At 42.9% G+C, this 26229-nt stretch overlaps 4 non-coding genes across 4 annotated transcripts; 2 read left to right on the plus strand and 2 right to left on the minus strand.

Annotated features, from left to right (window-relative positions):
- Window positions 1–12865: 12865 nt before the first annotated feature.
- On the minus strand, window positions 12866–12940 carry TRNAP-UGG (transfer RNA proline (anticodon UGG)). The gene has a single exon. It is a non-coding gene; the product is annotated as a tRNA-Pro (tRNA).
- A 2049-nt stretch (window positions 12941–14989) lies between these two features.
- Window positions 14990–15061, plus strand: TRNAE-UUC (transfer RNA glutamic acid (anticodon UUC)). The gene has a single exon. It is a non-coding gene; the product is annotated as a tRNA-Glu (tRNA).
- A 3641-nt stretch (window positions 15062–18702) lies between these two features.
- On the plus strand, window positions 18703–18776 carry TRNAD-GUC (transfer RNA aspartic acid (anticodon GUC)). Its single transcript has one exon. It is a non-coding gene; the product is annotated as a tRNA-Asp (tRNA).
- Window positions 18777–21724: 2948 nt separating this feature from the next.
- On the minus strand, window positions 21725–21797 carry TRNAF-GAA (transfer RNA phenylalanine (anticodon GAA)). The gene has a single exon. It is a non-coding gene; the product is annotated as a tRNA-Phe (tRNA).
- Window positions 21798–26229: the final 4432 nt, after the last annotated feature.

The following is a 26229-nucleotide window of genomic DNA, read 5'->3' on the forward strand; positions in this document are numbered from 1 at the left end:
GTATATCTACCTACGGGGGAACATTTGAAGTATTACGATGTGAATTCTCTATACCCCTATTCTATGTTATCAGAGATGCCAGCGGGCAAGCCTAGATGGAAAAATAATCTTGGGTTAAAGAAAACCAAGATTGAGCTGAAGGATATGTTTGGTTTCATTAAAGCGTTCATAATATGCCCTGCTGACATGCACAAGCCATTTCTACCTTATAAACAGAGTGACGGTACGCTCATATTTCCAACTGGTAGGTTTATAGGTGTCTATTTTTCTGAGGAGCTAAAGTATGCTGTAAGTATCGGTTACAAGGTCTACCCAATCTGCGGCTATCTGTTTGACAGAATGGAATCACCATTCAAGGATTTTGTGAATGATATCTACCGAAGAAGGCTTGAAGCAAAGGCTAGAGGGGAGAAAGCTTTAGATTTTATTCACAAGACCACTATGAATAGTCTCTACGGCAGGTTTGGTATTAACCCTGAAAGCACTACCACCTTAATTCTTAATAAAGAAGAAGCACTCAAATTCCCTATGGAGCATGAAGGATTTATGCATAGCGAAGAACTATGTGCTGATAGGTTCCTCATAACCTACAAAAATAAAAGAAGTGCTGAATTACAGCGAAAACGCGAAAAACCCCCGGCTAATGCAGCAGTGCAAATCTCAGCAGCCGTCACAGCCTATGCGAGGATACATATGTATCCATATATAGCAAGGGAGGATTGCTACTATACTGATACGGATTCTATTGTTGTTAAGCACCCTCTTCCCGCTGATGAAGTATCTGCGACCAAATTAGGTGCTTTCAAGCTAGAACACGATGTTACTAAAGGGGTCTTCCTAGCTCCCAAGTCCTACATGTTACAGACGGTAAGAGATGAGCAGATCGTGAAGCATAAAGGTGCTGGAAAAATAATGGCTAATGAGAAGTGGTTCATAAACCAGCTAGATGACCCTCATCTCAAGCATACTTTCGAATACGAACTAAAGTTCAGTAGGAACTGGCATAAGCTGCTGGTGGAAAAGAAAACAGCGCGTATCACTATGGGTATAGAAAGTAAGAAGCGAGACTTCGTTTTTGACCGGTATGGTAAATGGGTTGGAACTAAACCTATTCATGTAGGAGATGGGGATGTTAATAGTTTGAATCCCACATCCTATAAGCTAATTAAGAGCTTGCTGGAGCAGAATGAGGATCTCCGAGTAGAACTCGCTAAATCTGAACAGATGAAATCTGGTACACAGAATATCAAAGATTCTAGTAAGAAGAAAGCTTCTAAGAAGAAGTCTGACAACCCTGATAAGAAAGCTGAATAAATAGATAGATAAGATAACCCGCAAGATCAATCAAAACAAAATCCAGTAAGAAAAGCTGGAGATCTATCCACCATCGAGGGTACACTCCTGCGGTACAACCCTAACCACATCTACCATCACTAGGCCTCCCCCTACCCATCATTTTGATTTCTACAGTCCTATAGTTGGGTATAAGTTCAGAGGGCTGAAGCGAAGAGCTAATCTCCTTGCTGGTGAAGAGTAGCGAGTTGGAAAAAAGATCGATCGCCCCTCTAAGAGCCGAGTAGCATCATGGTAGATATCTTCTGCGAGGTAGGCTTTCCTATCTGCCGAGTAGACCTATCATACTAGCCGAGTACTCCTATCATACTGGATGAAAAGATTAAGGGTGAGGCCTTGGGTGCATCTATTTCAGCACTCTCCCTTCTTCAAGGATGTACTGTACATTACGGAGATAAATTCATTGAAGTACATCTTTCCCCTACTATTGTGTCTACTTTTATCAAACCTTTGCCTTTACCGCGTTAGCCTAGTTAAGAATATGATATATAGTTAAAAAAATTCTATCTAATAATAGCAACCTTCCTCGTAATACCAACCTTAGCTACCTCCCTCTACCCTTCTATCGAGAGTAGCTATCCATCATGAAACAAAGATTAGCTTTCTTTTTATTTCTTGAGTGTGGATACTTGAATTCCGACTTATATGTTGATATAGTATCAATATTGATATAGAACGATCAAAAATAGGTGGTTGATAATTGTGCAACTATACTCTTTTAGTGTGGACGTACTACCACCAACACCCACTCAACCTTTTATTCGTTACTAATTCATTAGCTGTACTAAGTCTTGCTTGAGGGAATAGGGTTAAGCCGTCCTCACGAGGTATAATAGCATTATCTCTTCAACGTCGCTTGATGATCATTTTCTCTTTAAAGAGAGTCTAACTCCCTCTTGTCCAGATACGGAATCCATTCCTTGGTATTACTCTTCCTTTCAAGGATCTCACTTTGTAGGCTATACATTCAATAAAATGCACATTTCTTTTACGTTCTATAGTATCAATTCCTTTCCTTACAATCACTCTATCCTTTCTTCACCTTTTATTCTATGTATTCAACCTAGGATACCAATCCCTTCCCTTTATGAATCCGAGCTCGCCCTCCGGGGGGATGAAGGAAAACTGCATTATTTGTTATCGTCCAACCACCTCAGCTTTGGAATACCTAATAACATACCTCCCTAGTTCCCCGCTATCGCTATCAGCCTTAAAGCCAACCTGATATGGCGAACAAAAGAAACCTAGCTTGAGCCTTCACTCTACCTAGAACCTAATTACTACCTAGCTTTACCTTCGCGGGTATTCTTACAATAGGGATACCATGATCAAATGTCTTCTGAATTCCACACCTCAAGGCAGCCATCCTCATAAAGGATAAGAGCTTTGTCATTGTTGTCGGCCAGTAATAACCCCTCGGACTCAATCTCTCTTTTGACTCTATATATGTGGGCACCTGATATCTATGAGGGTTCACCCACCCCGGTGACAGCATTCCTTTCTATTGCGCCTAAAATCTCTATTTCTGCAAATATGTCACGTGTTTCTATTGTTGCTTCCTATGGGGGTACATTACAACAAATCTTCTTTTTCTGCAGCATTGCTTCTATGATCTTAGGAGCACTGGCCGCCATGGCCCAAACGAAAGTAAAAAGACCTCTAGCTCATAGTTCGATTGGACATGTAGGTTATATTCGTACTGGTTTCTCATGTGGAACCATAGAAGGAATTCAATCACTACTAATTGGTATATTTATTTATGCATCAATGACGATAGATGCATTCGCCATAGTTCCAGCATTACGGCAAACCCGTGTCAAATATATAGCGGATTTGGGCGCTCTAGCCAAAACGAATCCTATTTTGGCTATGACCTTCTCCATTACAATGTTCTCATACGCAGGAATACCCCCGTTAGCCGGCTTTTGTAGCAAATTCTATTTGTTCTTCGCCGCTTTGGGTTGTGGGGCTTACTTCCTAGCCCCAGTGGGAGTAGTGACTAGCGTTATAGGTCGTTGGGCGGCCGGAAGGTTGCCATGAGTAAGGTTGGGAGACCGAAGGCTGTTTTCCGTGCACCGGACACGTAGCTTACCGAATCAGTTGCAACACAGATGGGAATGCATGCTACGAAAGACAGGGTCGAGTCTGATACATCAACCGTCGACTCCATATCCTTGTACGAGTCCACAATCACTACACGAGATGAACCTGGGTTTGGTGAATGGAAGTTGGCCTTAGGTGTAATAGGACTCCCAGTTACTGCGCGCGATCGTATACTGGGGTGCTCCCCGTCGGTTGTTGGAACGACGCGAGCCGGGCCTCGATTCCTTTCATAAAGATGAAGGGACAGAGGTGACTAATTCCCCATCTCATTTGGGGCGGAAAACGAATCGACATCTCGATGTGATACAGCCCTTTCCATTTTCGTTGGGAAAGAACGGCGAAGTCCATCCGAACCCTCCAATGAAGAAATAAGAGGAGAGCAAAGCGCCAATGGCGCGCGAAGGCGGAAGGGGCACGGAGAAATAAAGAAGTGTGGAGGAGAAGCAGCTTCGCTTCCTGGGCCCAAAGCAGTGCTTTGTTTCCTGGCCAAATCAAGGATTTGGGGCTGATTGCAAAAGATATCTGAATAGAAAGATAGATCCATCCATCTATCCAGATATCTAAAAAAGAATCGATTTTGATTTCATGAAACCTTTGATTCAAAGAACTGCGCTTAGCCCCCCCGCTCATGAAACGGCTCTGCTGCAATGGATGGCAGAGGGTCCGTAGTACCCGAAGCACTGGAGTGATCCAGTAGCCGGGAAGGGGCCTAGAAGTGCCTACTACTACACCACACTACACTTGGCTCTACACATTTACAGAGCTTACCCCTGTCCAGTGTCTGGCAGAACGTTGGGGGCTTCAATCGTCGACTCGTTATCCCCATCTCAGCCCAGGCTAACGGAGCCTGACTTATTCAGGGGAGAGAGTGGAGCCTATCGAAGCACTCTTGAGAGTAAGATCCTTGGCTCCTCTTCATTCTCTACAGGGGTCTCTGCCCACATGGAAGCGGGGCAGAGATGGATAAGATCAAACACGGGAATAAGAAGCATTTAAAATGCCTTTTTTATCATTTTTATAGAGGGGGATGGATAAAGTGGGCAAAACAGACTCACATTTTTCAATCGAAAAGATGGGTTCCTTTTTCGTCTCGACAAAGAAAGAATCATCTTGAAAACGCTCCTAACCCCTTCGTAGGGCCGTGTATAGTAAGTGATCCGAACCTGCCCGGAGCGAGCCCCCCCTTAGAGGCAAGTGAAGTTGGTGAGCCGTATGATGGGCAACTATCTCCTGCGGTTCGGAGAGGACTCAGCTGTTAGTTAGTACCCCCTTGGTTTCGGGGTGGACCCTTTCACTCTATTTTATTATATACGCTTAGCGAAAAGAATGTTTTTTGATAGACCTAGGACATGGATTCTATATGAACCAATGGATCGTGACAAGTCGTTACTACTAGCAATGACTTCCTCTTTCATTACTTCATCCTTTCCATATCCCTCTCCCTTGTTCGATCTTACTCATCAAATGGCACTCAGTTCATATCTGTAAATTCGATCATTTACAAGGTTCAAAGAAAGGGTGGACTGCAGGTAAGCACTAATTAAAACCTCTGCATTTCCGTGATTCAAAAACAAGGGCGTACGTAGCCCATTGTAGATTCCAGCCGAGAAGATTAAGGAATTGTGACAGCAACCATGTTACTTGCTAAATTTTGCCTATATCTACTCCAAAACTGGAGGCATTCATCGAAAGCTAGCAAGAGTATTTCATCCTTAGTGAACTGAGAGATGTTCTATCGCTCCGCGCCTTATTTACTTATTCAGTCTAAATACGCTCCTTCGGGCATAATAAGCAGAGTCTGGGAGTTATAGAAAGTAGGTCAAGTAGTGAAGAAGTTGGGTCTTGGGTAAGCATGTTGGACTAGATAGAAAGACGCATTACTTCGGACTTGGGTAACTCTTGACGCCGATATAGATGTGTTTTCTTTTTGCCTATAAGAAATCCTCCTTTATGTATGACTGGGCTTGTGAGAAGTGGTCTAATACTATCTATTCAGATATGTCTCTTCTTATCTTATGGATAAGCTAGGGAGGGCATAGGTAATTGCTTGGGGGGGCTAGTCAATGAAGAATTGAGTATCTAATAATAATTTCTTGTGGGCAAGAGTAGGGTTGACTTGGTAGGTAGAACTATTCTTATGGCTAAGAAGCTAGGCCGATATGCTCATACTAAGTGCTGTAATCTCTCATTCATGCGCATTAAGGAAATTGTAAAGAAGAAAGTAAAACGCTCTACGCCTCGTCGAATAAGAGTGTTTCCGGATCATATCTATTCTTCTCGGGTACTCTTTCTTAATGAGAAAATCATAACTTGATCCGATCTTTATGTCGCACAGTGGTGTCCCAGGCTAGGGCTGCAGGTCCAGCATAAGAATCTAAACTAAAAAAGTATGTTTACGTGGTCCATAAATAATGGTGACAGAAATCCCTCCTACTGCGCCTCAACTTGGACTGGAGCTTTCGGGTCTCTAGGTATTGAATTAAAGAACGGGTTTAGCTTTGCTTTGGGGGGAGTCCTGGTGGGGAGATATGCTAGCAGGTAATGGCTCAGCTTCTACTTAAAAAGCGTTTTAAGCGGGTTTCCCTATTTATTTGCGGGTCTCTCGTACAAGATTCTATCAGTTACAGCGGATTCAAGGGATGGAGCCAGATCTACTATCCGCTTGCTGTCCCTAAGCTGATAATTGCCCGAGCCTATTTGTTTTTTTCCGGGGAGGGGCACATAGCGATAGATACTTTAGAAACCTATCACTAAGAATAAGAAGCGGGCTCACTGAAAACCAAACTGTTCGTATTTCTTTAAAACGCTGCTGCCCTAGCCGGGGGTCTGTCTATAGAAGAAGGGAATCAATAGGAAGGAGTCTAGCCCGAGTGAAGGGTTGATTCAACCAAAGCAAGAAACAACCCTATCTTCTGAGTGAAGGGACAACCCAATCATTCCTAAGTACCAGAGCCATGGCGCGGAGTACCATTACATTACCGGCACTTTTCTTTGAATCACTTCTTTGATCATTAAGATCCTGTTCCCCGAGCAACCCGATCCGATATTCCTTAACTGCTATCTTTCCTTGCTTTTAAATAAACAACTACTTCATTTCAATTCATTTGCAAGACCAGGCTTGCTCTCCGAGGTGGCATCCCCTCCTAAGCGAAATACTAGAGTAGAGGGCTTCCCGTCTTTACTTGCTTCTGGTTGATGACAGCTACATCCTTAGCTGGTTTGACAACCCTTGCTAGCTTCTTACTTTCTTACTTCCTCGCTCGCGCTTGGGGTTCCCCCTAATCCGAGTGTTCTTCCAAAACAGCTATCCACCGACTAATACTTACCTGCCTCCTTACCCGCTTTCCAAAAACCCTATCTGTCATTGCATTGCCGTGGTTTCGCACCTCCTACGCCAATACTTGCTTAAATAAATTCTCTAGGGAAGTAGGGCTTCAAGGAAGTAGACAACCACTTATCGTTATCGGGGAGGATGGATGGTTGTCCCTTCTTCTCAATAGAATCCGATAGACAAGAATCGAAAGCAGCTGATTTATTCCTCAAGTAAGTCAGTTGATGATTCAATTCCTTCAAGGCAAGAGTGGGGCATCTAGATCGATTCGTTTTCCGGTTGTTATACCGCGAATAGAAAGAATTCTGATTATCTGTTGAGGCAAGCTATTCATCATTAACAGGAAAGATCCCAAAGCTGTTATTGCTAACATGGGATAGCCTGACTCTACGCTACAATCTCTATTTTCTTATGATATTGAATCTGGCTTCTATTATTCAATCTCTAGTTACCGTGGGAAAAGAAAGAGACAAGAGCTCTTAGTCCGACAAGACAAGAGAGGATATGCCTCCAAAAGCTTCTTCAATAGCAGTGGATTGAATTCATCTGCACACTGATAATTCACCAAAAACAAGAGGAAAGAGAGCAGTGGATGATTTAACACTAAGCCAATCTTGAACAGCAGAGGGTTCATCTCTATCTTTAGACTTGGGATGGGAAAAACTTCAGTTGTTGGTTGGATTACTGGCTGAAACAATAGACCTGTTGGTTAGAAAAGCCATTATTTCACAACTGTTAAGGATTACTTCAGGAGGACCTATTAATAGTGCTTTGATCCCTGCTTAGTGTTTTCAAAAGATAGTTGGAAAGGTAGGTCTATTTCTTCTTTATCTTTGTAGATCAACCTAGCTTTGTACATGCTATTGCTTCTACAATTCACAAGAGTCATTTCTCCCCAAAAATAAATAAGGTTCACTCCAGGTTCTTAATAGGCAGTAGGCCCCTAAGTCAAAACTACCATAACTTCTTTCTTACAATCCGATTACTATTTGATCGAGAGATAGGCACATTTCTCCATGATATAAACTATCCAATCCACCTCTTCTATTATGAAATATAAACCAGACATCGTCGGCGTAAGAACAAGACGGATACTTCTCCTCCACCCTTGGAACGAGTAGTAGCTTCTAGTTTCGCAGGAATGACTAGAACGCTCAGATATGGAATTCTTTTAGGCTAGCTCCGGGCTTGCTGTTACAAGCGATTCGAATAGTTTTCCTGTGCTAGTTGTGTTGTACAGTACTATACTACAACTACATTTCTTTCCTATTGCTTACCCGGTCTTATAGCTCTACTTTTGAAACCGAACGAGTATTGCTAGTTGTTACAAACAAACCCACCAAGCTATCTCATCCTCCTCCCCCGGGTTTCCTTCCCGCGACCTGTGCTAGTAGTATGTCTCCGTTGCTATTTACTTTCTCGAATAGACTAGTTGGACAGCTATCTACGCATTTACCAGTGCTACTTTAACGAATCGGGTAGTTGGACAGCAGGAACTCTTTTTTCTTACTACTCGTCCAGTACTAGCATCCTTTGCCTTCTCTATCATTCCAGAGCTTCTCAGCAGACAATCTCAGCCCCCTAGTTTAAGTCTACGTCCTCAGGGGCGCCCTTTACTTGGTTGAGATCTAACCACCTTATGATAGCACCCCAATATTGACGATCATAGATCCAGGCGGGCCCCCCTACCCAGAGACATTATAGCTCATCGGTCTATCAAGATAATAAAATTCATTAATGAAATTCCTGAGGAGAAAAGCTTTGTCTGGGCTCAAATTCCAATACCATTGATCGAGGATAGGGTTTTGAAGGAGGAGATGCAAGAGGGGTCACCATTGTTTACTTTTCATGCCTACTTGCCGGCGGAAGCGAGTTACGGCTTTGCTTCTTTCGTGATTCACTTGGAATTCACTTTCTTTCTTTGCATTCAATTCTAACTTTGGGATTCCAGAACATTCAAGAAAGAAGGTCAAAGGACTCAGGCTTTAATGCCAAAGTACTGGGCAGAGCGTACTTACCTACTTAGACAAGAGGGATACTTATAGATCTCTATGAGCGTAAGGCAAAGTGGGCAAGACTACTTCCACAACTACATTTTCGCCATTTTTGTTATAGCCCTTGCGGCTGCTGAAGCAGCTATTGGACTATCCATTCTTTCTTCCATCCATCGTAACAGGAAATCAACTCGTATCAATCAATCCAATTTTTGGAATAATTAGACATAGAATCCCCTAAACAAAGGGGCATATATAATAATAAGAAACATTAAGATGAATAGAAATCAAATCTTATTTTCTTATTAGTGTTTAATAATATCCTTTTTTTTAGTAGGTTATTTCAGAGTATTGTTTTTTACTTATTGAATATTGCATTTTTGCAATTCATTGATATTGCAATAATTTATATTGAAAAGATGATAGCTAATTTATTGGCTAATTCGAATTAGTATGTAGAATTCGTATAATTATAACTGTTGAAGCCTTAAATTCAAGTCTCTTGGCTTTCTAAGATCAGAGGAGGAAAAGAATGAAGGTGTGGGCGGGAAGGAGGAGGCAAGGCCCCCTCAATGTGTATTCGACTACTCATTACGGAACCACCGATTGATCCGATTAGACTTCCCGCGGGGTAGCACGGGGAACTTGCTGAATCAACTCCTTGGAATCGGAGGCCTGACTGAGGGTCAATCCTATGGTAACCTCAACCTAGGAATGCCTGTTTCACTTCCTTGACAGAGCCAACTGAGATGCTCTGTCTCGATGTTGACCTAACATGGATTGATTAGAAATTCTGAAGGGTCTCATCCTGATCTCGCAAAGGATCAGCAATAGCTGTGTGTACTCGAGGACTCTTAGGGAAAGAAAAGCACTTTTCTCTCTCAGCAGTTAGACCGGCTATGGGCGGGTTGGTTATATACTGCGCCTTCCTTCTTTCGAACCTTTTGGTATGTATTGCCCCAGAATAGAATAGATCAGATCCACCGGACCAGAAACTCAATTCCGCACTGCTGCTGAGTCGTCGGGCTTATCCACCTCAGGGATTCGTGGAATTTCCGTTTTTGAATTGCGTTGGGGGAAATCTACCAAAGCTAGGCAGATAGATAGACTCCTTTCCCGCTGCTAAGGGAGAGCAAGAAACTAAATCACATGACCAGCGCCCTTTTTTTTGCGGGTACTAAGAGTCCTCTCACTACCAACCAGCAGACATCATCATCTGGCTGGGTCTTGCCGGTATCAACAACGAGAAAGAAGAACCAAATGGAAACAGCAACTAACTATGGCTCTTGGCCCAGACAACGTCCTAGGCGTAGGGGAGATCAAAACAAGAAGTCACGCCTAGACGACGACGCCCGTCCTGGGCTGCAGTAAGTAGATCGAGAGGTCGTTCCGCCCCTTGTCCCCGAAGATGGGTAATATGTTCTCATACAATGTTGCTCCAACTTTTTTCTAGAGGGCCTAGCTGGCGAGCGATCCCAGTCCGCGGCAGAGAACAAGACAGCAAGCGAGCGTACCTTTGTTCGCTTCTTTTCCACCAAGCACAGAAGTTTAAGGAGAACTGTAGGTCGGTGGCTACCTAAGGAAACTCCGATTCGATCCGCCCCCCGGCTGGGAGGCATCTACCTCATCCCGATCACAAGGAGAGGTTCACCATGATGGGGGGGTCAGGTACTTGAATTCTTTTCGTTCCGGAAAGAATTCAATGCATAGGGGACCATCCTTTTTTTTGCGGCATGCTCTCTGATTTACGGATTCGCAGGGGGCCGAGGGCCAACCTTAGTTGACTGACAATGACAAAGGCTTGCGAAACAAAGTAGCGCCTTTGAAATGGAATCTTAATTAAGTAGTCGTCTATCAGTGGTGCGAAGCAGCTTTGCCCCGGGGAGCGAAAGGTTATACCTTTGTAAGCGAACAGCGGTTCTTCTATGTAGGGTATTCCTCCTTTACTCTCTTAATTAACGTCGAGCTAAGTGACTTTGTGTAGCGTAGTAGAATGAAGGCTACGTACGCACCGACACTCTCTTATCCCTAAGCCTCTTCTCTAACTCGCTCGCCTACAAAAAATAGTAGGCGAGGCACTCAGCCGCTGACTTTGACTGTACTGTAGTGTAGTGTAGTATACTTTCGTCGCCTTTTCTTTTAGAACCCTTTCTCATGTTCTTTCATTCATCAAGTAGGCGAACCGTCAGGTCCTTAGTAGCGTTGACAAAGAAGAAGAGCCAAAAAGAAAGCTAGAATTTCCATTCCAATAGTGAGACCAGCTTGACAAGCTACCTTTCGGGTGCGAAGATCATTTTTTATGACTTCCACTTCTCGATCCCGGCCCGGAAAAGTGACCGACCCAATGAAAGAAAGGGTTTATGAGCCCTAGCCCTGTAAGCCCACACCTGTGTAGAGTAGATCGTTCAACACCTGCGGCACAAACCCATTTTTGACCAATTGGTCCGTATATCATAGGCGACCGAACGGCCGCCCCCCGTCTTACTAGACCAACCTGCTATAATTATTCCATAAACACCTAGCGAAGATATGGCAAACAAATAAAGTAGCCCTATGTTCGGATCTGACAATACCATACCATAATCAAAAGGTACAACGGCCCAAGCGACCAGACTTAACATAAATGTAGCCACTGGAGCCATTCTAAAAAGGGAGAAATTAGCACTACTTGGTGAAATAGGTTCTTTTAGAATCAATTTAAAACCATCTGCTAGAGGTTGTAACAATCCGAACGATCCCACTACATCAGGACCCTTTCGACGTTGCACAAAAGCCATTACTTTACGTTCAGCTAGCACTAAAAAGGCTACTCCTAGTAGAAGTGGTAGAATTAAACAAAGTATTTCCGCTGGAACAGCTATGTACGTTTTCGATTTTCTATTCACTCATGATCGGGCCTGACCTGGTCGACCCGATCAAACTATTGAACTTATGATCTGGCCTGGTTGACCCAATCATGATATTGAAGGATGGGACCTTTTCTCGATAAACTCCGGATCCCGAGAAGTTTTGAAGATGGTGCTCCTGTTACGTTACTTCGAATGGAATCCTCACTTGACTAAGCATAAGCGAAAAACGTGGCTGAGAGTAAGCAATCCCCTTTCCTAGTGGTTGAGTCATGATCAGAAATATTGCGAAAGAAAGTGAAATGTCCTATCGTCGTCCCAATTTGGGTAATCCACGATGTCTTCATTTTATGTACCCATCTTTACTCGTTTTCGGTGTATCGATAGTTCGTTGTACTACACTTTGAACTAACCTAGAGTAGAGGCCGTGCTTAGGAAAAAATCGATATCAGTGAAGTAATCCCGGAACTCTAGAAATCGTGAAGAATTTCTTCCATTTTGTTCAATATCGCGAATATAGCGGAAAAGGGCCCCCTCTAGAACATTCCTTTGAATGGAATTGTTCATTGGGTTCGACTTGTTGTTCGAAAAAATCGAAAGCAGTCTCTCGTATGTTATTGTAAGGTGATTCATTCATAATATTTATTATGTGCGGTTTCAAGATGCTAAAAAAGTATATTTTGTAATCGGCTTTTGAGCTCCATTATGTGTACTTCATCAATTTAGGAATTATGGACTTGGCGGTAGTGGTCAATACTAACTGCACCGTCTAAATGCTCCCTGACCAAGTTAGCGTACTCGCCAGGGTTGAGTTGAGGGCCCGTGCGCTAATTGGGCTTCGAGGTTGGCTTGGCTATACGCGAAAAAAGCTCGCTTTCTACTGATCTGCGGCCTGTTCTGTCCTAAACAGTTCCTGAATGTTATTTGTTTCATAGGAAGATTCCAAAAGCACATTGATGCCGAAAGAATCTTCGGAACCGGTGGAGAGGCTATTCTGATTGAAGGCTAGACAAATAACATGACTGAGGTATGTAAATCAAACCAGTGAAATAGCTTTATAATATTAGATAGATATAGAATATCAAAAGCAAAAGCCTGATAATGGGTTTCAAACACGAAAGAAGAAAAGAAAAAAAGAAAATTATAGCTTTCTTTTTTTTTGGTGCGTGCTTTTCGCCTGCCTTCCCGACCACGGATAGGCTACGGGGCTTTGCACTTCGGCCCCTGTGAATACCACATCAAGGTGACAGGATTCGAACCTATGGCCCTCTGTACCCAAAACAGATGCGCTGACCAGACTGCGCTACACCTCGTCTCCCCCCCGGAACATATGGTATGGATCTACCCGATCGAAAAAGACTCGAACCGCAGTCGCCCACCCCGCGGCACAGGGAGGCGAGAACCACCGCTTTTAGGAAATAAGCCTACAATTTTATTTGATTCTCGTCTCGTTTCACTTGCATTTTCTTTCGGAATGACTTGATCGTTCTGAGAGTGGAATCGAACCACTCACTCCGGAAGGATTTAGAGTCCAAAGGGCCCAGCGAAAGAAGTCCCACGCCAGCAGCCTGCCAGAACCATTAATACAGGGTTTGATCCACTGAACACCCACACAATCTCGATTTGACAGATCATCGCCATCTCTTTGGACATGCATGTGTTAAGCAAATGGACTGAACTGAATGAAGAGTGATGTCACATCGCATTTTCGATCTTAGGCGAACGATGGGTTACCGGGTCTACGACCTCGCAAGGCACTACTGTAGACCTCTTTGGGCCAGACGCTTTCTCAATCAAAAATGGAAAGAAGGAGTGAGTCTATCACCTACGTCATTTCTCAAGCAAAAATGGAAGCATTAAGTCATCGTTCCGTCATACAACATCTAAGGTCATCCCTTACGACTTCCCTACATCACCCTTCTAAGCTCCTTTGCCCTATGACAAAAGTCTACTTTGAATGAATGATCATTTTACGGTTCGATTCCGGCTCGTGACATGAAGAAGAAGTCCCAAACAGGGATCAGATGAGTTTGCACAGCGTTACTTTTTGTTCTTCGTTGACGGAAAATCAAACGGTTCCCGGTCTTTTCAGAAGACTATGCTTACTTTCTTTTCTCTTACCGGTCTTTTCAATCAAGGAAATGTATTCCGTTCCTCGAATCGGGACTTTCTTTGTCGAGGATCTCTGGTACTCCATCGAGTTTCCGTTTCTTCTTCTAATGGCTGTGTCCGTCTAAGGTGGCTGGCTATTTGAGCGATTTAAGTATCGCGGTTGTCTTGAGCTCTGGATTGATGGACGGGGCTGGGTTCAATTTCAACTCGGAGATAGCCGGGTCTATAGCTATAGTAAGAGCCGCTTTGTGAACAGCATCGGATAACATAGCAAGGGTAGCCGCAATAGAGCAATTATGCCTTAAGCCCAAAACTCTTCCTTTCGGGGAAGGAAGAAAAGACTTTTCTTATTCCAAGCCAGCTACGGGACAAGTGAAACGGGCAGTTAGTTCAGTGAGGACAGCAGTTCCAGCAAAGACAGTGGAATGGTAAAGCTGTTCATTCTCAACGGGAAAGGATTTCTCTATTGCAACGGGGCTAGTTTCAACAAGGTGAGCAAAGCTAGATACTTAGGCTTGTCCAGTTGTTCCACCAACCCCTGCTCCCGACCCAGGTACATTCTTCTTGGCAGCTCAAGACCTTTCTTGTTCCTTGCTCCCGTGGATCGATACTAGTTACTTACCTTTAATCTTAGCTTAGTGTCTTTTACCTAACCTACTCGCTCGCCGAGCTTTTTTTATCTTGGTTATTGGCTTTTTTACTCAAGTTAGAGCTTTTCTTTCCTGGCTTTTTCACTCGAGTTGTTCGCTTGGCTTTAGCTCATTTTTTTGTCCATTTCTTCTCTTTACAGATCCCCTCGAAGTATCCAGAAGAATGGCAATGCAAAATAATAGCAATAGTCGTCTCGTAGGTGCTGGTGAAAGAATAGCTTATGGGGCTGGAGTCAAAGGAGCTTTCATAGACATAGAAATCATAATAGAAAGAGCAGGCCTGCGAGCAGCGAGTGCCCTTTGTAAGTTGCGAGCCTGCCTGTCAAACCATAGGCGCCTTACCGCCCCCCCTTTCTTTTTTGAATTAGAAAGAAGGGGATGAAAGACAAAGAAAGAGATCAGGTTATTTATGATCGGAGAAAAGGAAGGGGCGTGGTTGATGTGTCACTGGGAACCCGTAGGAAGGGGAGACGACCGGCCTCATTCACATCTGAAATCGCCAACATGAACACAAACGAAATCGTCGAATTTCGTATAGAAAGAAAAGGAACCACTTCTATTCTCTTCTCTTTTCTTAGGTATATGAAGAATTGCTTTTTGGTCCCTTTCGTCCAGTGGTTAGGACATCGTCTTTTCATGTCGAAGACACGGGTTCGATTCCCGTAAGGGATATTACTTCATCCTGGCCTTCAAATCGTTGGTGCTGATTATCATATAATCTCCTTGCTTTGGAGTGAAGAAAAGAAGTTCGATCAGTTCATTCAATTAGGAAGCGTCAGACTAGGCCTTTCTTTCAACGAATGTCTCATTCTAATCTACCTACCCGGATCCCTTTGCTACTAAGCGAGCCAACTATCTATCGACAGACCCATCAGCTTTGCACTTAACTAACCCATTTATTTCCAACAGTTTGACGCCCCATTCCTCGTTTTCCCACTTGTACTTCTATGCCTTGCCCCATAGAGAGGAGTCTTCTTTCTTCGGAAAAACGGCTGAATTCGATTAAGTATTCCCATAGAGAAAAAAGCCCACTAATAACTGGAGCTGGAGGTAGTAGCCCTTCCTCTTTGGTCTAGTTGACCGCAGCACCCATTGCCGAAAGCAGCTCATACGGGGGTATTTCCTTGGCCAACGCTTCTAGTAGGAGGCATATTCCTTTCTCCCGAGGGTGAGGTTTCTCACTTTTGCCTATGGCTGGCATAACCAAATCTAGAGCGGAGTGAGCCAATCCATTTGTAACCGTTTCAAAGTCTTCTGCGGCATCTTCTGGATCAGAATCTCCTGCTCAACCGAGAATGAATTCATTTTCATTGTATTATGTGGCAGTCCCACTACTTTCAACCATGGAAGCGAATCGATGATCCTGTCCAGAGTATCTTTATGAAGAATATCCTAGCCTAGTCATAGCTTTCTTTGTAAATGATCTCTCCTCTGCATCGCTGGAAAAGTTCTCAACCGGATTATCGGAGAACAACCGCACTCAACCAAGAACTTCCCCTTCCCCCATTTCCCTGTCTTCGCTATTTTGCTTTTCTACTGCTTGCTCCCCGAGCTCCCTATCCGAGTAAGTCCTACCTTCCTGGTTGGCAAGTAGTAAACCCTACTTCCCTTTCAAATCCTTGATTTGATCATCTTCATTCCATGGTGGACGGAGGAAAACTAGTTACAAATGTTCTTTGCTCGTGATACTTTGAATTGAAAGAGGAACGCTTGCAACGATAGCCCTTGTCAAGCAAAGCATCCTAGTGTGAAAAAGCAAGAAAATGCACTGACTGGCCCTGCCTTCAGCCGTACTCTCCTTTCATCTGGGTGGGTACTAGTTTGAAAGCAGGAACTCGGAAAGGAGGCACGGTTTTAGCAAGAAGCAAGGAATTCCAATTCATAGGAAAGCCAGCCCTTCGAAGAAAACGGAAGTGCTAGCAACGAAAGCAGCAGGGCCACGAATCGGATTAACAGATAGGGATCAGGTTGTTGTTGAAGTTCAGTAAAGAGCAGGGCCAAGCCAAGCCGGATTAGCAGAAGAAAAAAAGAAAGAGAAGGGATACCCTTGCATCCCTTCTCTTTCCATTTTCAATATTACAGATTATCTAATCTTTGTTGCTGCTTAGGACTAGGCGAACATCAGATGAGATGAAAGCTAGTACTACCTCATACGATACGGTGAAGAAATTCTAATCTGCTCTAGAAAACCACTTTTCATGTTCCAGATATAGCACGTAGGTTGTGACTCCACATGGGGAGCTGAGGGACATAACATGATAATAGAAGGTCATCCTAGGTAGAGCTGTAGCACAGATCCACGGAGCGGGAGGTAAGAGGAAAAGAAAAGAATACCACCATAAAAGAAAATTGTGCCCTCTTGAGCCCTAAACCTAGGAGCAATGGTTTCTCTCCTTCCCAAACTGCAACCGCAACCAGTTCTAATTCAAACAGTGTGGTGGAGTTCAATCAGAAACTCTCCTTCATCCCTCTTCAAATGCATTCCTCACTACGAGATTGAATATGTTTTCCCAGCCTCCCACCAGTAGGCGAATCCCTCCAACCAATGACTACACTACCTTGGTTATCCGCTTTCATGTCTTGGATTGAGCTTTCTAACTCTTATTATAGTTGGGTGGGCGGAAAGAAAGGACAAGATTCCTGCTTCGTTCAAAGTCCTAGTCCTGTCTCCTGATATCTCGCCCGCTATTTCTATCTCCGCTAAACCTAGTCACTTGGCTAGCTATACTTCTATAGGAACTATCTAAGCTATACTTTACTTGACATGACTGCCTATCCTGGAACTAAAAGTCTTAAATACGTCTCTCTTGGCTACCCGTGACTTGCGTTGACCTATCCCTACTACTTGGTTATTAGCTTACCCTTTTATACCTATTAGAAACCCTAGCTAGCTTGTAAACACCTATCTCGTGCTTTACTTCTATACTGACCTAAACGTGAACTGAACAATATGCCTACCTTTTTTATGTTTCTCAACAATAAGCATCCCGTGGTGACAACAAACCATATGCCAACAAACAACTCCTTAAAATGCTTATATGTATACAGCTTGGCCTTGCTATTCACAAATGTCTATCAGCTTCTCCTGCTTCTATACTTGCCTATCTGTGACATGACCTATTCCTACTTGCTTTGTCAACTACTTTACGATACTTAACTTAACTTTACGATACTTTACTTTATCCCCAGACCTATAAACAATGGGTCTCAATTCGGGAGGAAGAACCGGTAAATTGTACATACGAATGTCAATCTTCATTTAATACACTGGTAGGGGTCGATCAGGCAAATCCCAAAGCCCCGAACTGCTCTACTGATCTTCTCTCTCTTCAGACTCACTGAACCAGACTCCTTTTGCACTGAGAACACAATTAAGAACCCTCCTTCTCACATCACAAGAAGGCAAACCTTGTACGTTGATCGAATCTTCTTTCGCATCCAGAAGAGAGGCTGTGGGCTATCCGAGAGAGTGGTTCAGGTGACTACCGGAGTCATTGATTAAGCAGGTCAGATGGGCTTAGTAGGGCTCGAACCTACAATATCACCGTTATGAGCGGTACGTTTCAACCAATTAAACTATAAGCCCAATCGGATCTCTACATGCCGGGAAGAGCGGACAGAAAGAGGAGACCCTTTGCTCTATCTCCTTCTTCCTCTTCCCGGGGCCCCGGAGGGCAAGCCCTATTAAAGAAGCTAAGTGACTTTCGTCACTCAAGTAGTGAGTTTGAGAGTGGCCGTTAGGGCGACCACTTGTACTTCTAGGCCTTGGCGACCTATAGTCTTGTTACGCAACACAGCTTCACTCGATTCAGTAAATCAATAGTTCAAACCAGCCCACTAATAGCTTAGATAGTGGCCCTTCCACTTTGGTTTGGTATAGTTGACCCTACCTATTGACTCAAGGTAAGACCTCTGACTCAAGGTTCATAGGAAGGGGGAACCCAGACGTAGTGGGATGTAGGCTTCAGTTGTTTTGGTACTTTTGCACTACCTACGTCTTATTATTTATTTTGTAACCGGCTTTTCACCGGCAGGTCAGTAGGCCTTTTAGAAGGCGAACAAACGAAAGTTCTCCGCGGGCGCTAGCGCTATCTTGTTCGCTTTTGTCAACTGAAGTCGCGCGTAGCGCCAACTAACTGATAGCTGATAGAGCGCGGAGCCCCGAGTCTAAGCGAGCAGAGCCATTTCTTTGTCGTCAAAAGAAAAAAAAAGTACTAAAGGCGAAGGGCATTCTGTTGTACAGCTACTTTGGTTTTGGTATAGTTACAAAGGTAACCGGTAGGTGACTGTTGAATCGACAGTAGTTACGAAAGGGGGAAATAGCTCAGTTGGTTAGAGTGCTGGTCTGTCACGCCAGAAGTCGCGGGTTCGAACCCCGTTTTCCCCGCACGATCTTCCTCTTCCTGCCCGACTCATTTTGTCTTCACTGGAAGCTGCTGATCCCAGCGTAGCATTCAAGACAATTGTTCCTTCTTCGGTCTCCCTCCACCCCCTTCGTTTGTTGTGGGTCGCGTCTCACCGCAGGCACTTAATGAAAATGAATGAGTGAAGATCTTCCTTCCCCCCTTGTGTCTTACCAAGGACTGAGTTCCCACTTGTGGCGAAAAAAAAGTATACCATCCCACCCGGCCTCCCCCCGGGGGGTTAAGGTTCCTCTCGGAGACTGCCAGTCTACAAGAAGCTGGCAGAGCTTTAGCCATTGGACCACATCCATCCATCCTCCTACCTAAACAGTGACGCCTTTTCTTGTTCGTTCTTCGAATTACGCTAGTGGAGACTAATTCCTTCCGGCTAATGAAGATACTACCCCAGTCTTCCCATTCATTCCCAGTGGATCCTTTTCATTGAACGAACCAAGTTCACCTATACGAGAGTGAGGAATAGAAATCCTACAATCAACTTCCCACTTTTTATGTCCCGTTTGACGATTCTGCTGCGTCTTTAGAAAAGAAAAAGGAGAAGGACAGGGTCAGAAAAGCGATAACTATCAATTCGAATTCAGAATGAATCAAATCTCCCCAAGTAGGATTCGAACCTACGACCAGTCAGTTAACAGCCGACCGCTCTACCACTGAGCTACTGAGGAAGAACGGACTTAAGGAAGCTGACTCTCGTTCTTTGGACCAACCAACCGAAAAGAAAAAAAGTTAGTCACTTTTTCTCTTTTCCGGGAGAAAGGGTGACGATAGCAATCCCCTTTGCCTCCCCGGCCGGGGAGCCCCCAGGACAGGACAAGGGGGGCGGCGGGGATTAATAAAGAATGGGTTGGCAAATATCTCACTTAATGGTGGGAGGGGAGTATTTAGTCTTAGTCTGCCTTTAGGTTAGGGTTTTATTTGAAATCTAAATAGAAATGCCTCCTAGAAATGAAATAGCTGAATTCTTTATCCTTAAAAGACTGGAATCCCTCCAACCAATGACTACTCAACCTTTATCACAATCTCAACTGCTTTCCACAGAAAGTATTACCTGAGGTTGAACATTTATCCCTTCAACCTGATTGCCTTAAACATTCATAGCTAACAGTTGACATCGTCTTTCCTTAATAAAAGAAGTAAACTATTTAACGGTTTTAGTTTGTCAGCTTTCACCACTTCTGTTTTGTCTTCCTCGACTATACATTCTCTTACTCCAAAAGGGTCTAACCCAGACAGAGATTACTTTTCGATAACACACCTAGTTCGGGGGTTGATTAACAGGAAAGCCCGCGGCCTACCACTACGAATTTATAGCTATAAAGGGTCACAGTATGAAACTGCTACCCATTTGATGCACAAGGATGCTATGGTTAAAGCTAATATCTACTCAGCTGTTCCCCGACTTAGGCTATATAATCCATCTTAGGTACAGTAACCTAGACTCGAACTCACTATACAGGAAACCAACCGTTCAACGAAATGTGTGCTCAATTTATTAGAATACGCTTGTAAATCCTCTTCTAAATTCTTACTGTAAAAGAATAAGGGAAACAGTCATTGTTGAATCTGCATGGAACCCTATATGAATAATCATTATTGTATTCTACCAAACATCTTATGGGGTTGGTAAAACCAACGCATTGGTAGCTATAAAGCTTGCTACCATGATGGCAGTGCCGACACTCGCTTCATAGCAACATTATTATCCATGTTCTCGGCTTGGTTAACGTTAAAAACCTCCGTAAAGGAAAGGTTGGATCATTCATAAATGTACTAAGATAAGAACAGTATTCACTATGTCTTTATTGATCAAGAAAGTCACCCTCTTGTAACCATTAATAACGGCTTCTGGGTTCTTAAAAGCATTCAAATTTGCCAATGGGTGAGCTATTTCTTGGGGGATAATAAAAGGGTTATCACACTGAACATACCTGTACCAAACTACAACTCCTATCCCCATTAATACAAGGATATTAAACATACCCCAGACAAACTTATTGTTTGATTTGTTAAAAGTGCAAGTTCTAACTTGCGTTATAGCACTAGAAAATACTGTATTGTATCCAACAAAATACCTTTCAATCCTCGGCCCACTTCAGTTTTCGTGATAAAAACTCATTATGGGGATAGTCTGCCCCTTCATATATAGTATCAATAACAGGATCTCTTATTGGATCGTCTCTAAGATCTCCTAACCTCTCCCATGCATTTTTAGCTACTAAACGAATGTTTGTATTTTTTTGAGATAATATCTCACCGTCGTAAATAAGGGTTTGACCGCAGCATGTTAAAACATGAGGCAATTCATGAAACTCTTCTATCAAATCATATACATTCGAGACTCCATATAGGTCTATCTATATAGTATAGTAACTGAAAGCAGTCTCATTGGTGTATTCCATTTGTGGTAATACTTTATATTCATTATGGAAAACTCTATCGCACAGCTTCTTAGCAAGTAAAGATTGCTTATACATGTTGATTTTAGCAAAGCTGTTAAGAATGCTCTCTTCATCAGTTTGCAACATATGTTTGATATTGCTGTAGTTTTGGGTAAGTCCGACCTTGAAGAATAATCCGACCATGAGGAGTATGGAGTGTTTGCCATGTTTTGTATCTTTTCAGTTGTTCTATTTATGGATTTATTGGGATTTTCCATGAGTTTAGTTGTATCTACCCGATTGTGGTATCCCCACCTCTATCCTTGTAATTGGTCAGAGAGATACAACTCTATTAAAAGAAAATAACCCGAGATTTTGACCCTAAAGAAAAAGAAGTGTCTCTATTTAGAGATTTATCTACTTAGATTTAGATTTAGATTAAAAAATAATACTCCTTCTATATTATTCTAGAATATGTATCCCAATCCATCTCGAGTAATTTGTATCAATACCTATTCGGTAGATCCTTTTTTCTGTGCCAGGAACCAGATTTGAACTGGTGACACGAGGATTTTCAGTCCTCTGCTCTACCAACTGAGCTATCCTGACCATTTCTTGTGCATCATCCTAGTAGAGTACGTACTTGTATCTATGTGGGACTAAAAAAGAAAAAAGTATTCTAAAATTGGACTTAGTAAATGTCAGGATAATGATAATGACTTACTTAATAATAGGGATTACTTGCCTATACTATACTATAATATGTTCATTTGTATGAATGGGATAAGATCCAAAGAAGTAAGTTCGGATCCGTTTGTGAAAGAGTAGAATAAGAAAGATAGTGAATCTTGTTTGAACCATTAATGAAAAATAGAGGTTGGTACAATAGTATAGTATAGTTAGGAAGTAAAATGGGCTTTTTATTGGGGATAGAGGGACTTGACTTGAACCCTCACGATTTTGAATAGAAAGTCGACGGATTTTCCTCTTACTATAAATTTCATTGTTGTCGGTATTGACATGTAGAATGGGATTCTCTCTTTATTCTCGTCAGACTTGAACCTAACGAAGAAAGAATGAGGAAGAAAAAGATATCGTGATGTACGTCTAAAAACGGAAACTTAAGAACGCTTTTACCAAACCAAGAAAGCGTATCACTTTTCAATTGATTGGATCATCATAAGATCGACTGTGTTTCACCTCCCAACCCACACCGGGTTATGTTCCTCAATTCCAACAAGGGTATAATCAGCCGCCCCGGCACATCGACCGGCTCAACCCATGACGAGCCACCTTCACCAAAGCAGCTACAACCTCCCTATTAAAGTGACCCCCGGACCTATACCATACCCTTTTAGAATCTCCGCAAATTGCCAATTACCATTCCCAGGCTAGACCGATTAAAGAAACTAAATTCATACCCATCCTCTGGTCTAAAGAAGAGTTTTTTTTACTTTACTTAACTTTACATTAGAGACCTAATTCAAGGCGCCGCATCTCAGCCCTTCTCAATAGAATCCATGTGCCATTGCCTGAATGTCAATCAGCCCCTCCTGTCCGAAAAGAAGCATATCCGAATAAAGCAAGGTAACCCACAAAGCATTTTTAGCTATTAAGGACTGACTTCAAAAGGCTCAAAAAAACTGGAATCAGTTGGAGGAAACTAAGGGCCAGGTTCACATTATCAGTGAGCGCGGATAAGAACGTTTCCTGGAATTCCACATCCCATATTGACTCTACCATCCCGGCACGTTGGCCACTAAGTCCAATCTGACCTATCTCAAATAAGATCTTTTAGGATAAATTTTATAGGCATCCCTCGCACTTTGTTTCGCTAGCAGCAGCCCGGACTCGTATGCCAGTGCTCGCTATCCAGCCAGTCTAAAGAGTTCGCCTAGAAAGAACTTCTCACTTCCAGGCTTAGCGGCTGACCTATGAACCACTTCTACTGGTGGCTGCTACTGCTATCAATCGTATAATAGACTGACTCCTTTTTCGCAAAGCGGAAAGAAACATCCCAAGTCAACATTGCCAAAAGTGGACCACTTCTGCTTGATACTTGCTTGCCAATCCTTTACTCTTTTTGTTCCGCCCTGGCATCTTTACCCGCCTACCAGAAATGTGTATCACAAGGTATGATGGGATTAGAACAGTTCCATGTCCATGCATTAAATTAAATGCCGCTCCAATCGATGAAGGGCACAAGATCTCGTCCTTGACATAGGAAAGCTCAATCTCTTAAAGACATAGCATTGAAAGAGTGAGTAAGAAGCATGAAATCCAGGCTTATCCTTTCTATGACTATGAACCAAGACTTATTTATAAAATAAATAGGTTTCTAAAATCAATAGGTGAGCTCCCTAGAGGAGTATTTTCTGTCCCTCGACCTTTGTCTTCAGACTACTTTTTCTATTTCATACAGACGACGAAAAAGAACTCGATTTTCCAGGGAAGGACAGCTGGAGGATAGGATCCTTTTTTCCGACATTTAGACGATAAAGTAACTGCTTTTCTCACTATTCTCAGAATGAGGGATTGGGATTGACCGGGACCTATTCTCTGGGAACTTCCGCCTCCTTAGCCAATCCACCTTATTCTTGATAGTTCGGTATGAATGGTATTCTTTTTAGTCTTAATCCTAATACTTCTATCATGGTATTAAATACCCTAGTACTGTTAGGAGAATGCCCAATAGCCCTTGAGCATGGAAGGAATGATACGAAAATAGCGAATTTGCTTATTAGGAGTAGAAGCACTTTTCGATAGTAAGATAGATATAGATCTAAAGGGCCTAGCAGTTCTTACAATACCAGTAGTAATAGATAGGATACCTTATGGAGATACCTTGAAAAAAAAAGACTAGTTAGAGTTTCTCAAAAAAGCTTAGGAAAGCAGGTTTAGGAAAGGAAGTTTCACCAGTGTCTAAGTAAGAAAAGTCAAGTTAGTCATCTAAGGAAAGCCTTGGGCGAAAGAAAAACCCTTTTCTCTGCGCATATTCCCTTTCTAGAGTATTATACTGTCAATAACTATCCTTTAGTTTCCTAAATCCCTTTTGCCTAAAGTATAATATCTGAAGTAGTAGATGCTACTGAAAGAGGTATGTCATAATCATAAGTAGTTACTTCTTCCATTTTGACTGTAATAGAGTTCAAGTAGTTGATAGCGCCAGTCTAAGTAGTTATCTCTGTTCTCTTTTGGAGATGTAGTAAACTATGCGTAAGCTGTATTTGACTATGGATAAGGAATAGTTCTTGCCTATCTATCCGGAGTATTTGCCTATTCCTAAGTAGTTATTCACTATCCATAACCTTTATCAGTATCTGACCTCTTGGGCAAGCCAAAATCAGTAATTCTTAAAAGCTAGTATCTTTACCTCTTTCTTTCCTCCGTCTAAGGCCAGTCATTTTCCTTCTCTGCGGTTGCTTATGGTGAGTGCTAATTCCTTCCAATTGCAGTCCTTCGAGGTTATATCCTATCCTGGTATATGAAAGAGAAGATCAATTCCTTAGGAGACAGGTATCGATGCTTGCCAGCAGGAGAAAGATCACTAGGTTCAGTCTCTGATCTGATCAATAGGGTTCCCTAGGTACATTCCGTTTTCTGGAAATCCTGCAGGGATAGTAGCTCCCTTTTCGAGGGCAAAAAAACTCGTTAGGCTATCCGAGATTTTCTCTTTTTTCCAGCTTTTTGGAGTTCAAATAAGGAGTGCCCGGCCATCTAAAGTGCCAGTAGTCTAAGTTCCCCTCCAGGCTGCAGGGTAAAGGGCAGACACAGGTTCAGAGCGAGGGGAAAGGATCAAGGGTGCGTAGTATGCTTCTTACCCGCCTTATCTGCTAGGTCTAGGATTGGTTTTGTTAACTAGAGATCTTTTCCTGGACGTTTACACCTATTCCATTTTTAAGCTAAGCTCATTTTCGAGTACTAAGCATAGCATATATATTACTTGCTACTTGCCAATATGTAGATAAGTGAGTGTAAAAAGTCAATGTCCGACCGTGGCTATTGAATCGTCGAGGTTGTGTTAGTGAGCTGCTCTTTGAGTCTACCTTTTACCCAAGGATGTAGTTGTCTATGCATAAAGATTGGAATTTCCCATCTTTTTCAGCTCTGCTCCCAAAAGAGAAAGGAGACTGAACACATTTCTATACCCGGACGATCAATTCAATTTAAGTATACGCATACCTTTTCCCACGATTCAGGAATAGCCATAGAGGACTACGTTTTATAGACGTACGAATCCTACGATACGCGCAAAAGCTATGAAACCATTAGGAAGGGCACAGCAGCCCCAGGCCGGCTCCTTCTTTTACCTTGAAAAACAGATAGGAACGGCAAATCCTTGTTGAAGAAGAGAGGTGAGCAAGAGTGAAGAGTAGAGCGCGCATGGGAAGTGCGGTCGCTATGAACGAAGTGGGATTAGATATGGATCTTCGAAATAAGAGTCTTTCTACTTTCTATAAGCTATAAGTGAATTATTGATCAAGAGATATGTGAAACTATGCTCTTAGAACACCTTCTTCCATGCTATTGAAGCAGGCGAACAGGCGAGTGAGTGAAGAGAGAAGCCATGCCTCTTTCGAGGTGAGGCAAGCGATGAACGAGTAGATGCTGCCCTTAGACCTATTCTCTCTTTCGGTAGCAGACACCGTGATGGGCTAGGCTAGGAAACCTTATTCGATACGATAGGACAGGTAAACAAAGCAAGGCCTGGGTCGAGAGCCAATTTCATATTCTCCGGTTCCATTCCTGATCTTCCTGTCATCGTATCTTGTGTAAGAATCGCTTTCAGGCTTCTTATCGCTTTCTCATCAGTGGCAGTTTTGTCTCCCGTCCCTACCGAACTATACTATTAGTAACTGATCAACTTACTGTTGGAGTTCTTAAGCATATCTTTTTCCATTATTAGTTCTATCTTCCGAGTGGACTAAGGCATCAATCTGAACTATAAGCCCTATCGCTTGGGAATAAATGCTTCCCTAGCTGCTTGCCGGAGAAAAACGAAGCCTTAGAAATTGTAAATGAATCCCTAAAAGCGGAGAAA

This window comes from Zea mays, chromosome 9 (genome assembly GCF_902167145.1).
Source record: "Zea mays cultivar B73 chromosome 9, Zm-B73-REFERENCE-NAM-5.0, whole genome shotgun sequence".
In the NCBI taxonomy this organism is placed as follows: Eukaryota; Viridiplantae; Streptophyta; class Magnoliopsida; order Poales; family Poaceae; genus Zea; species Zea mays.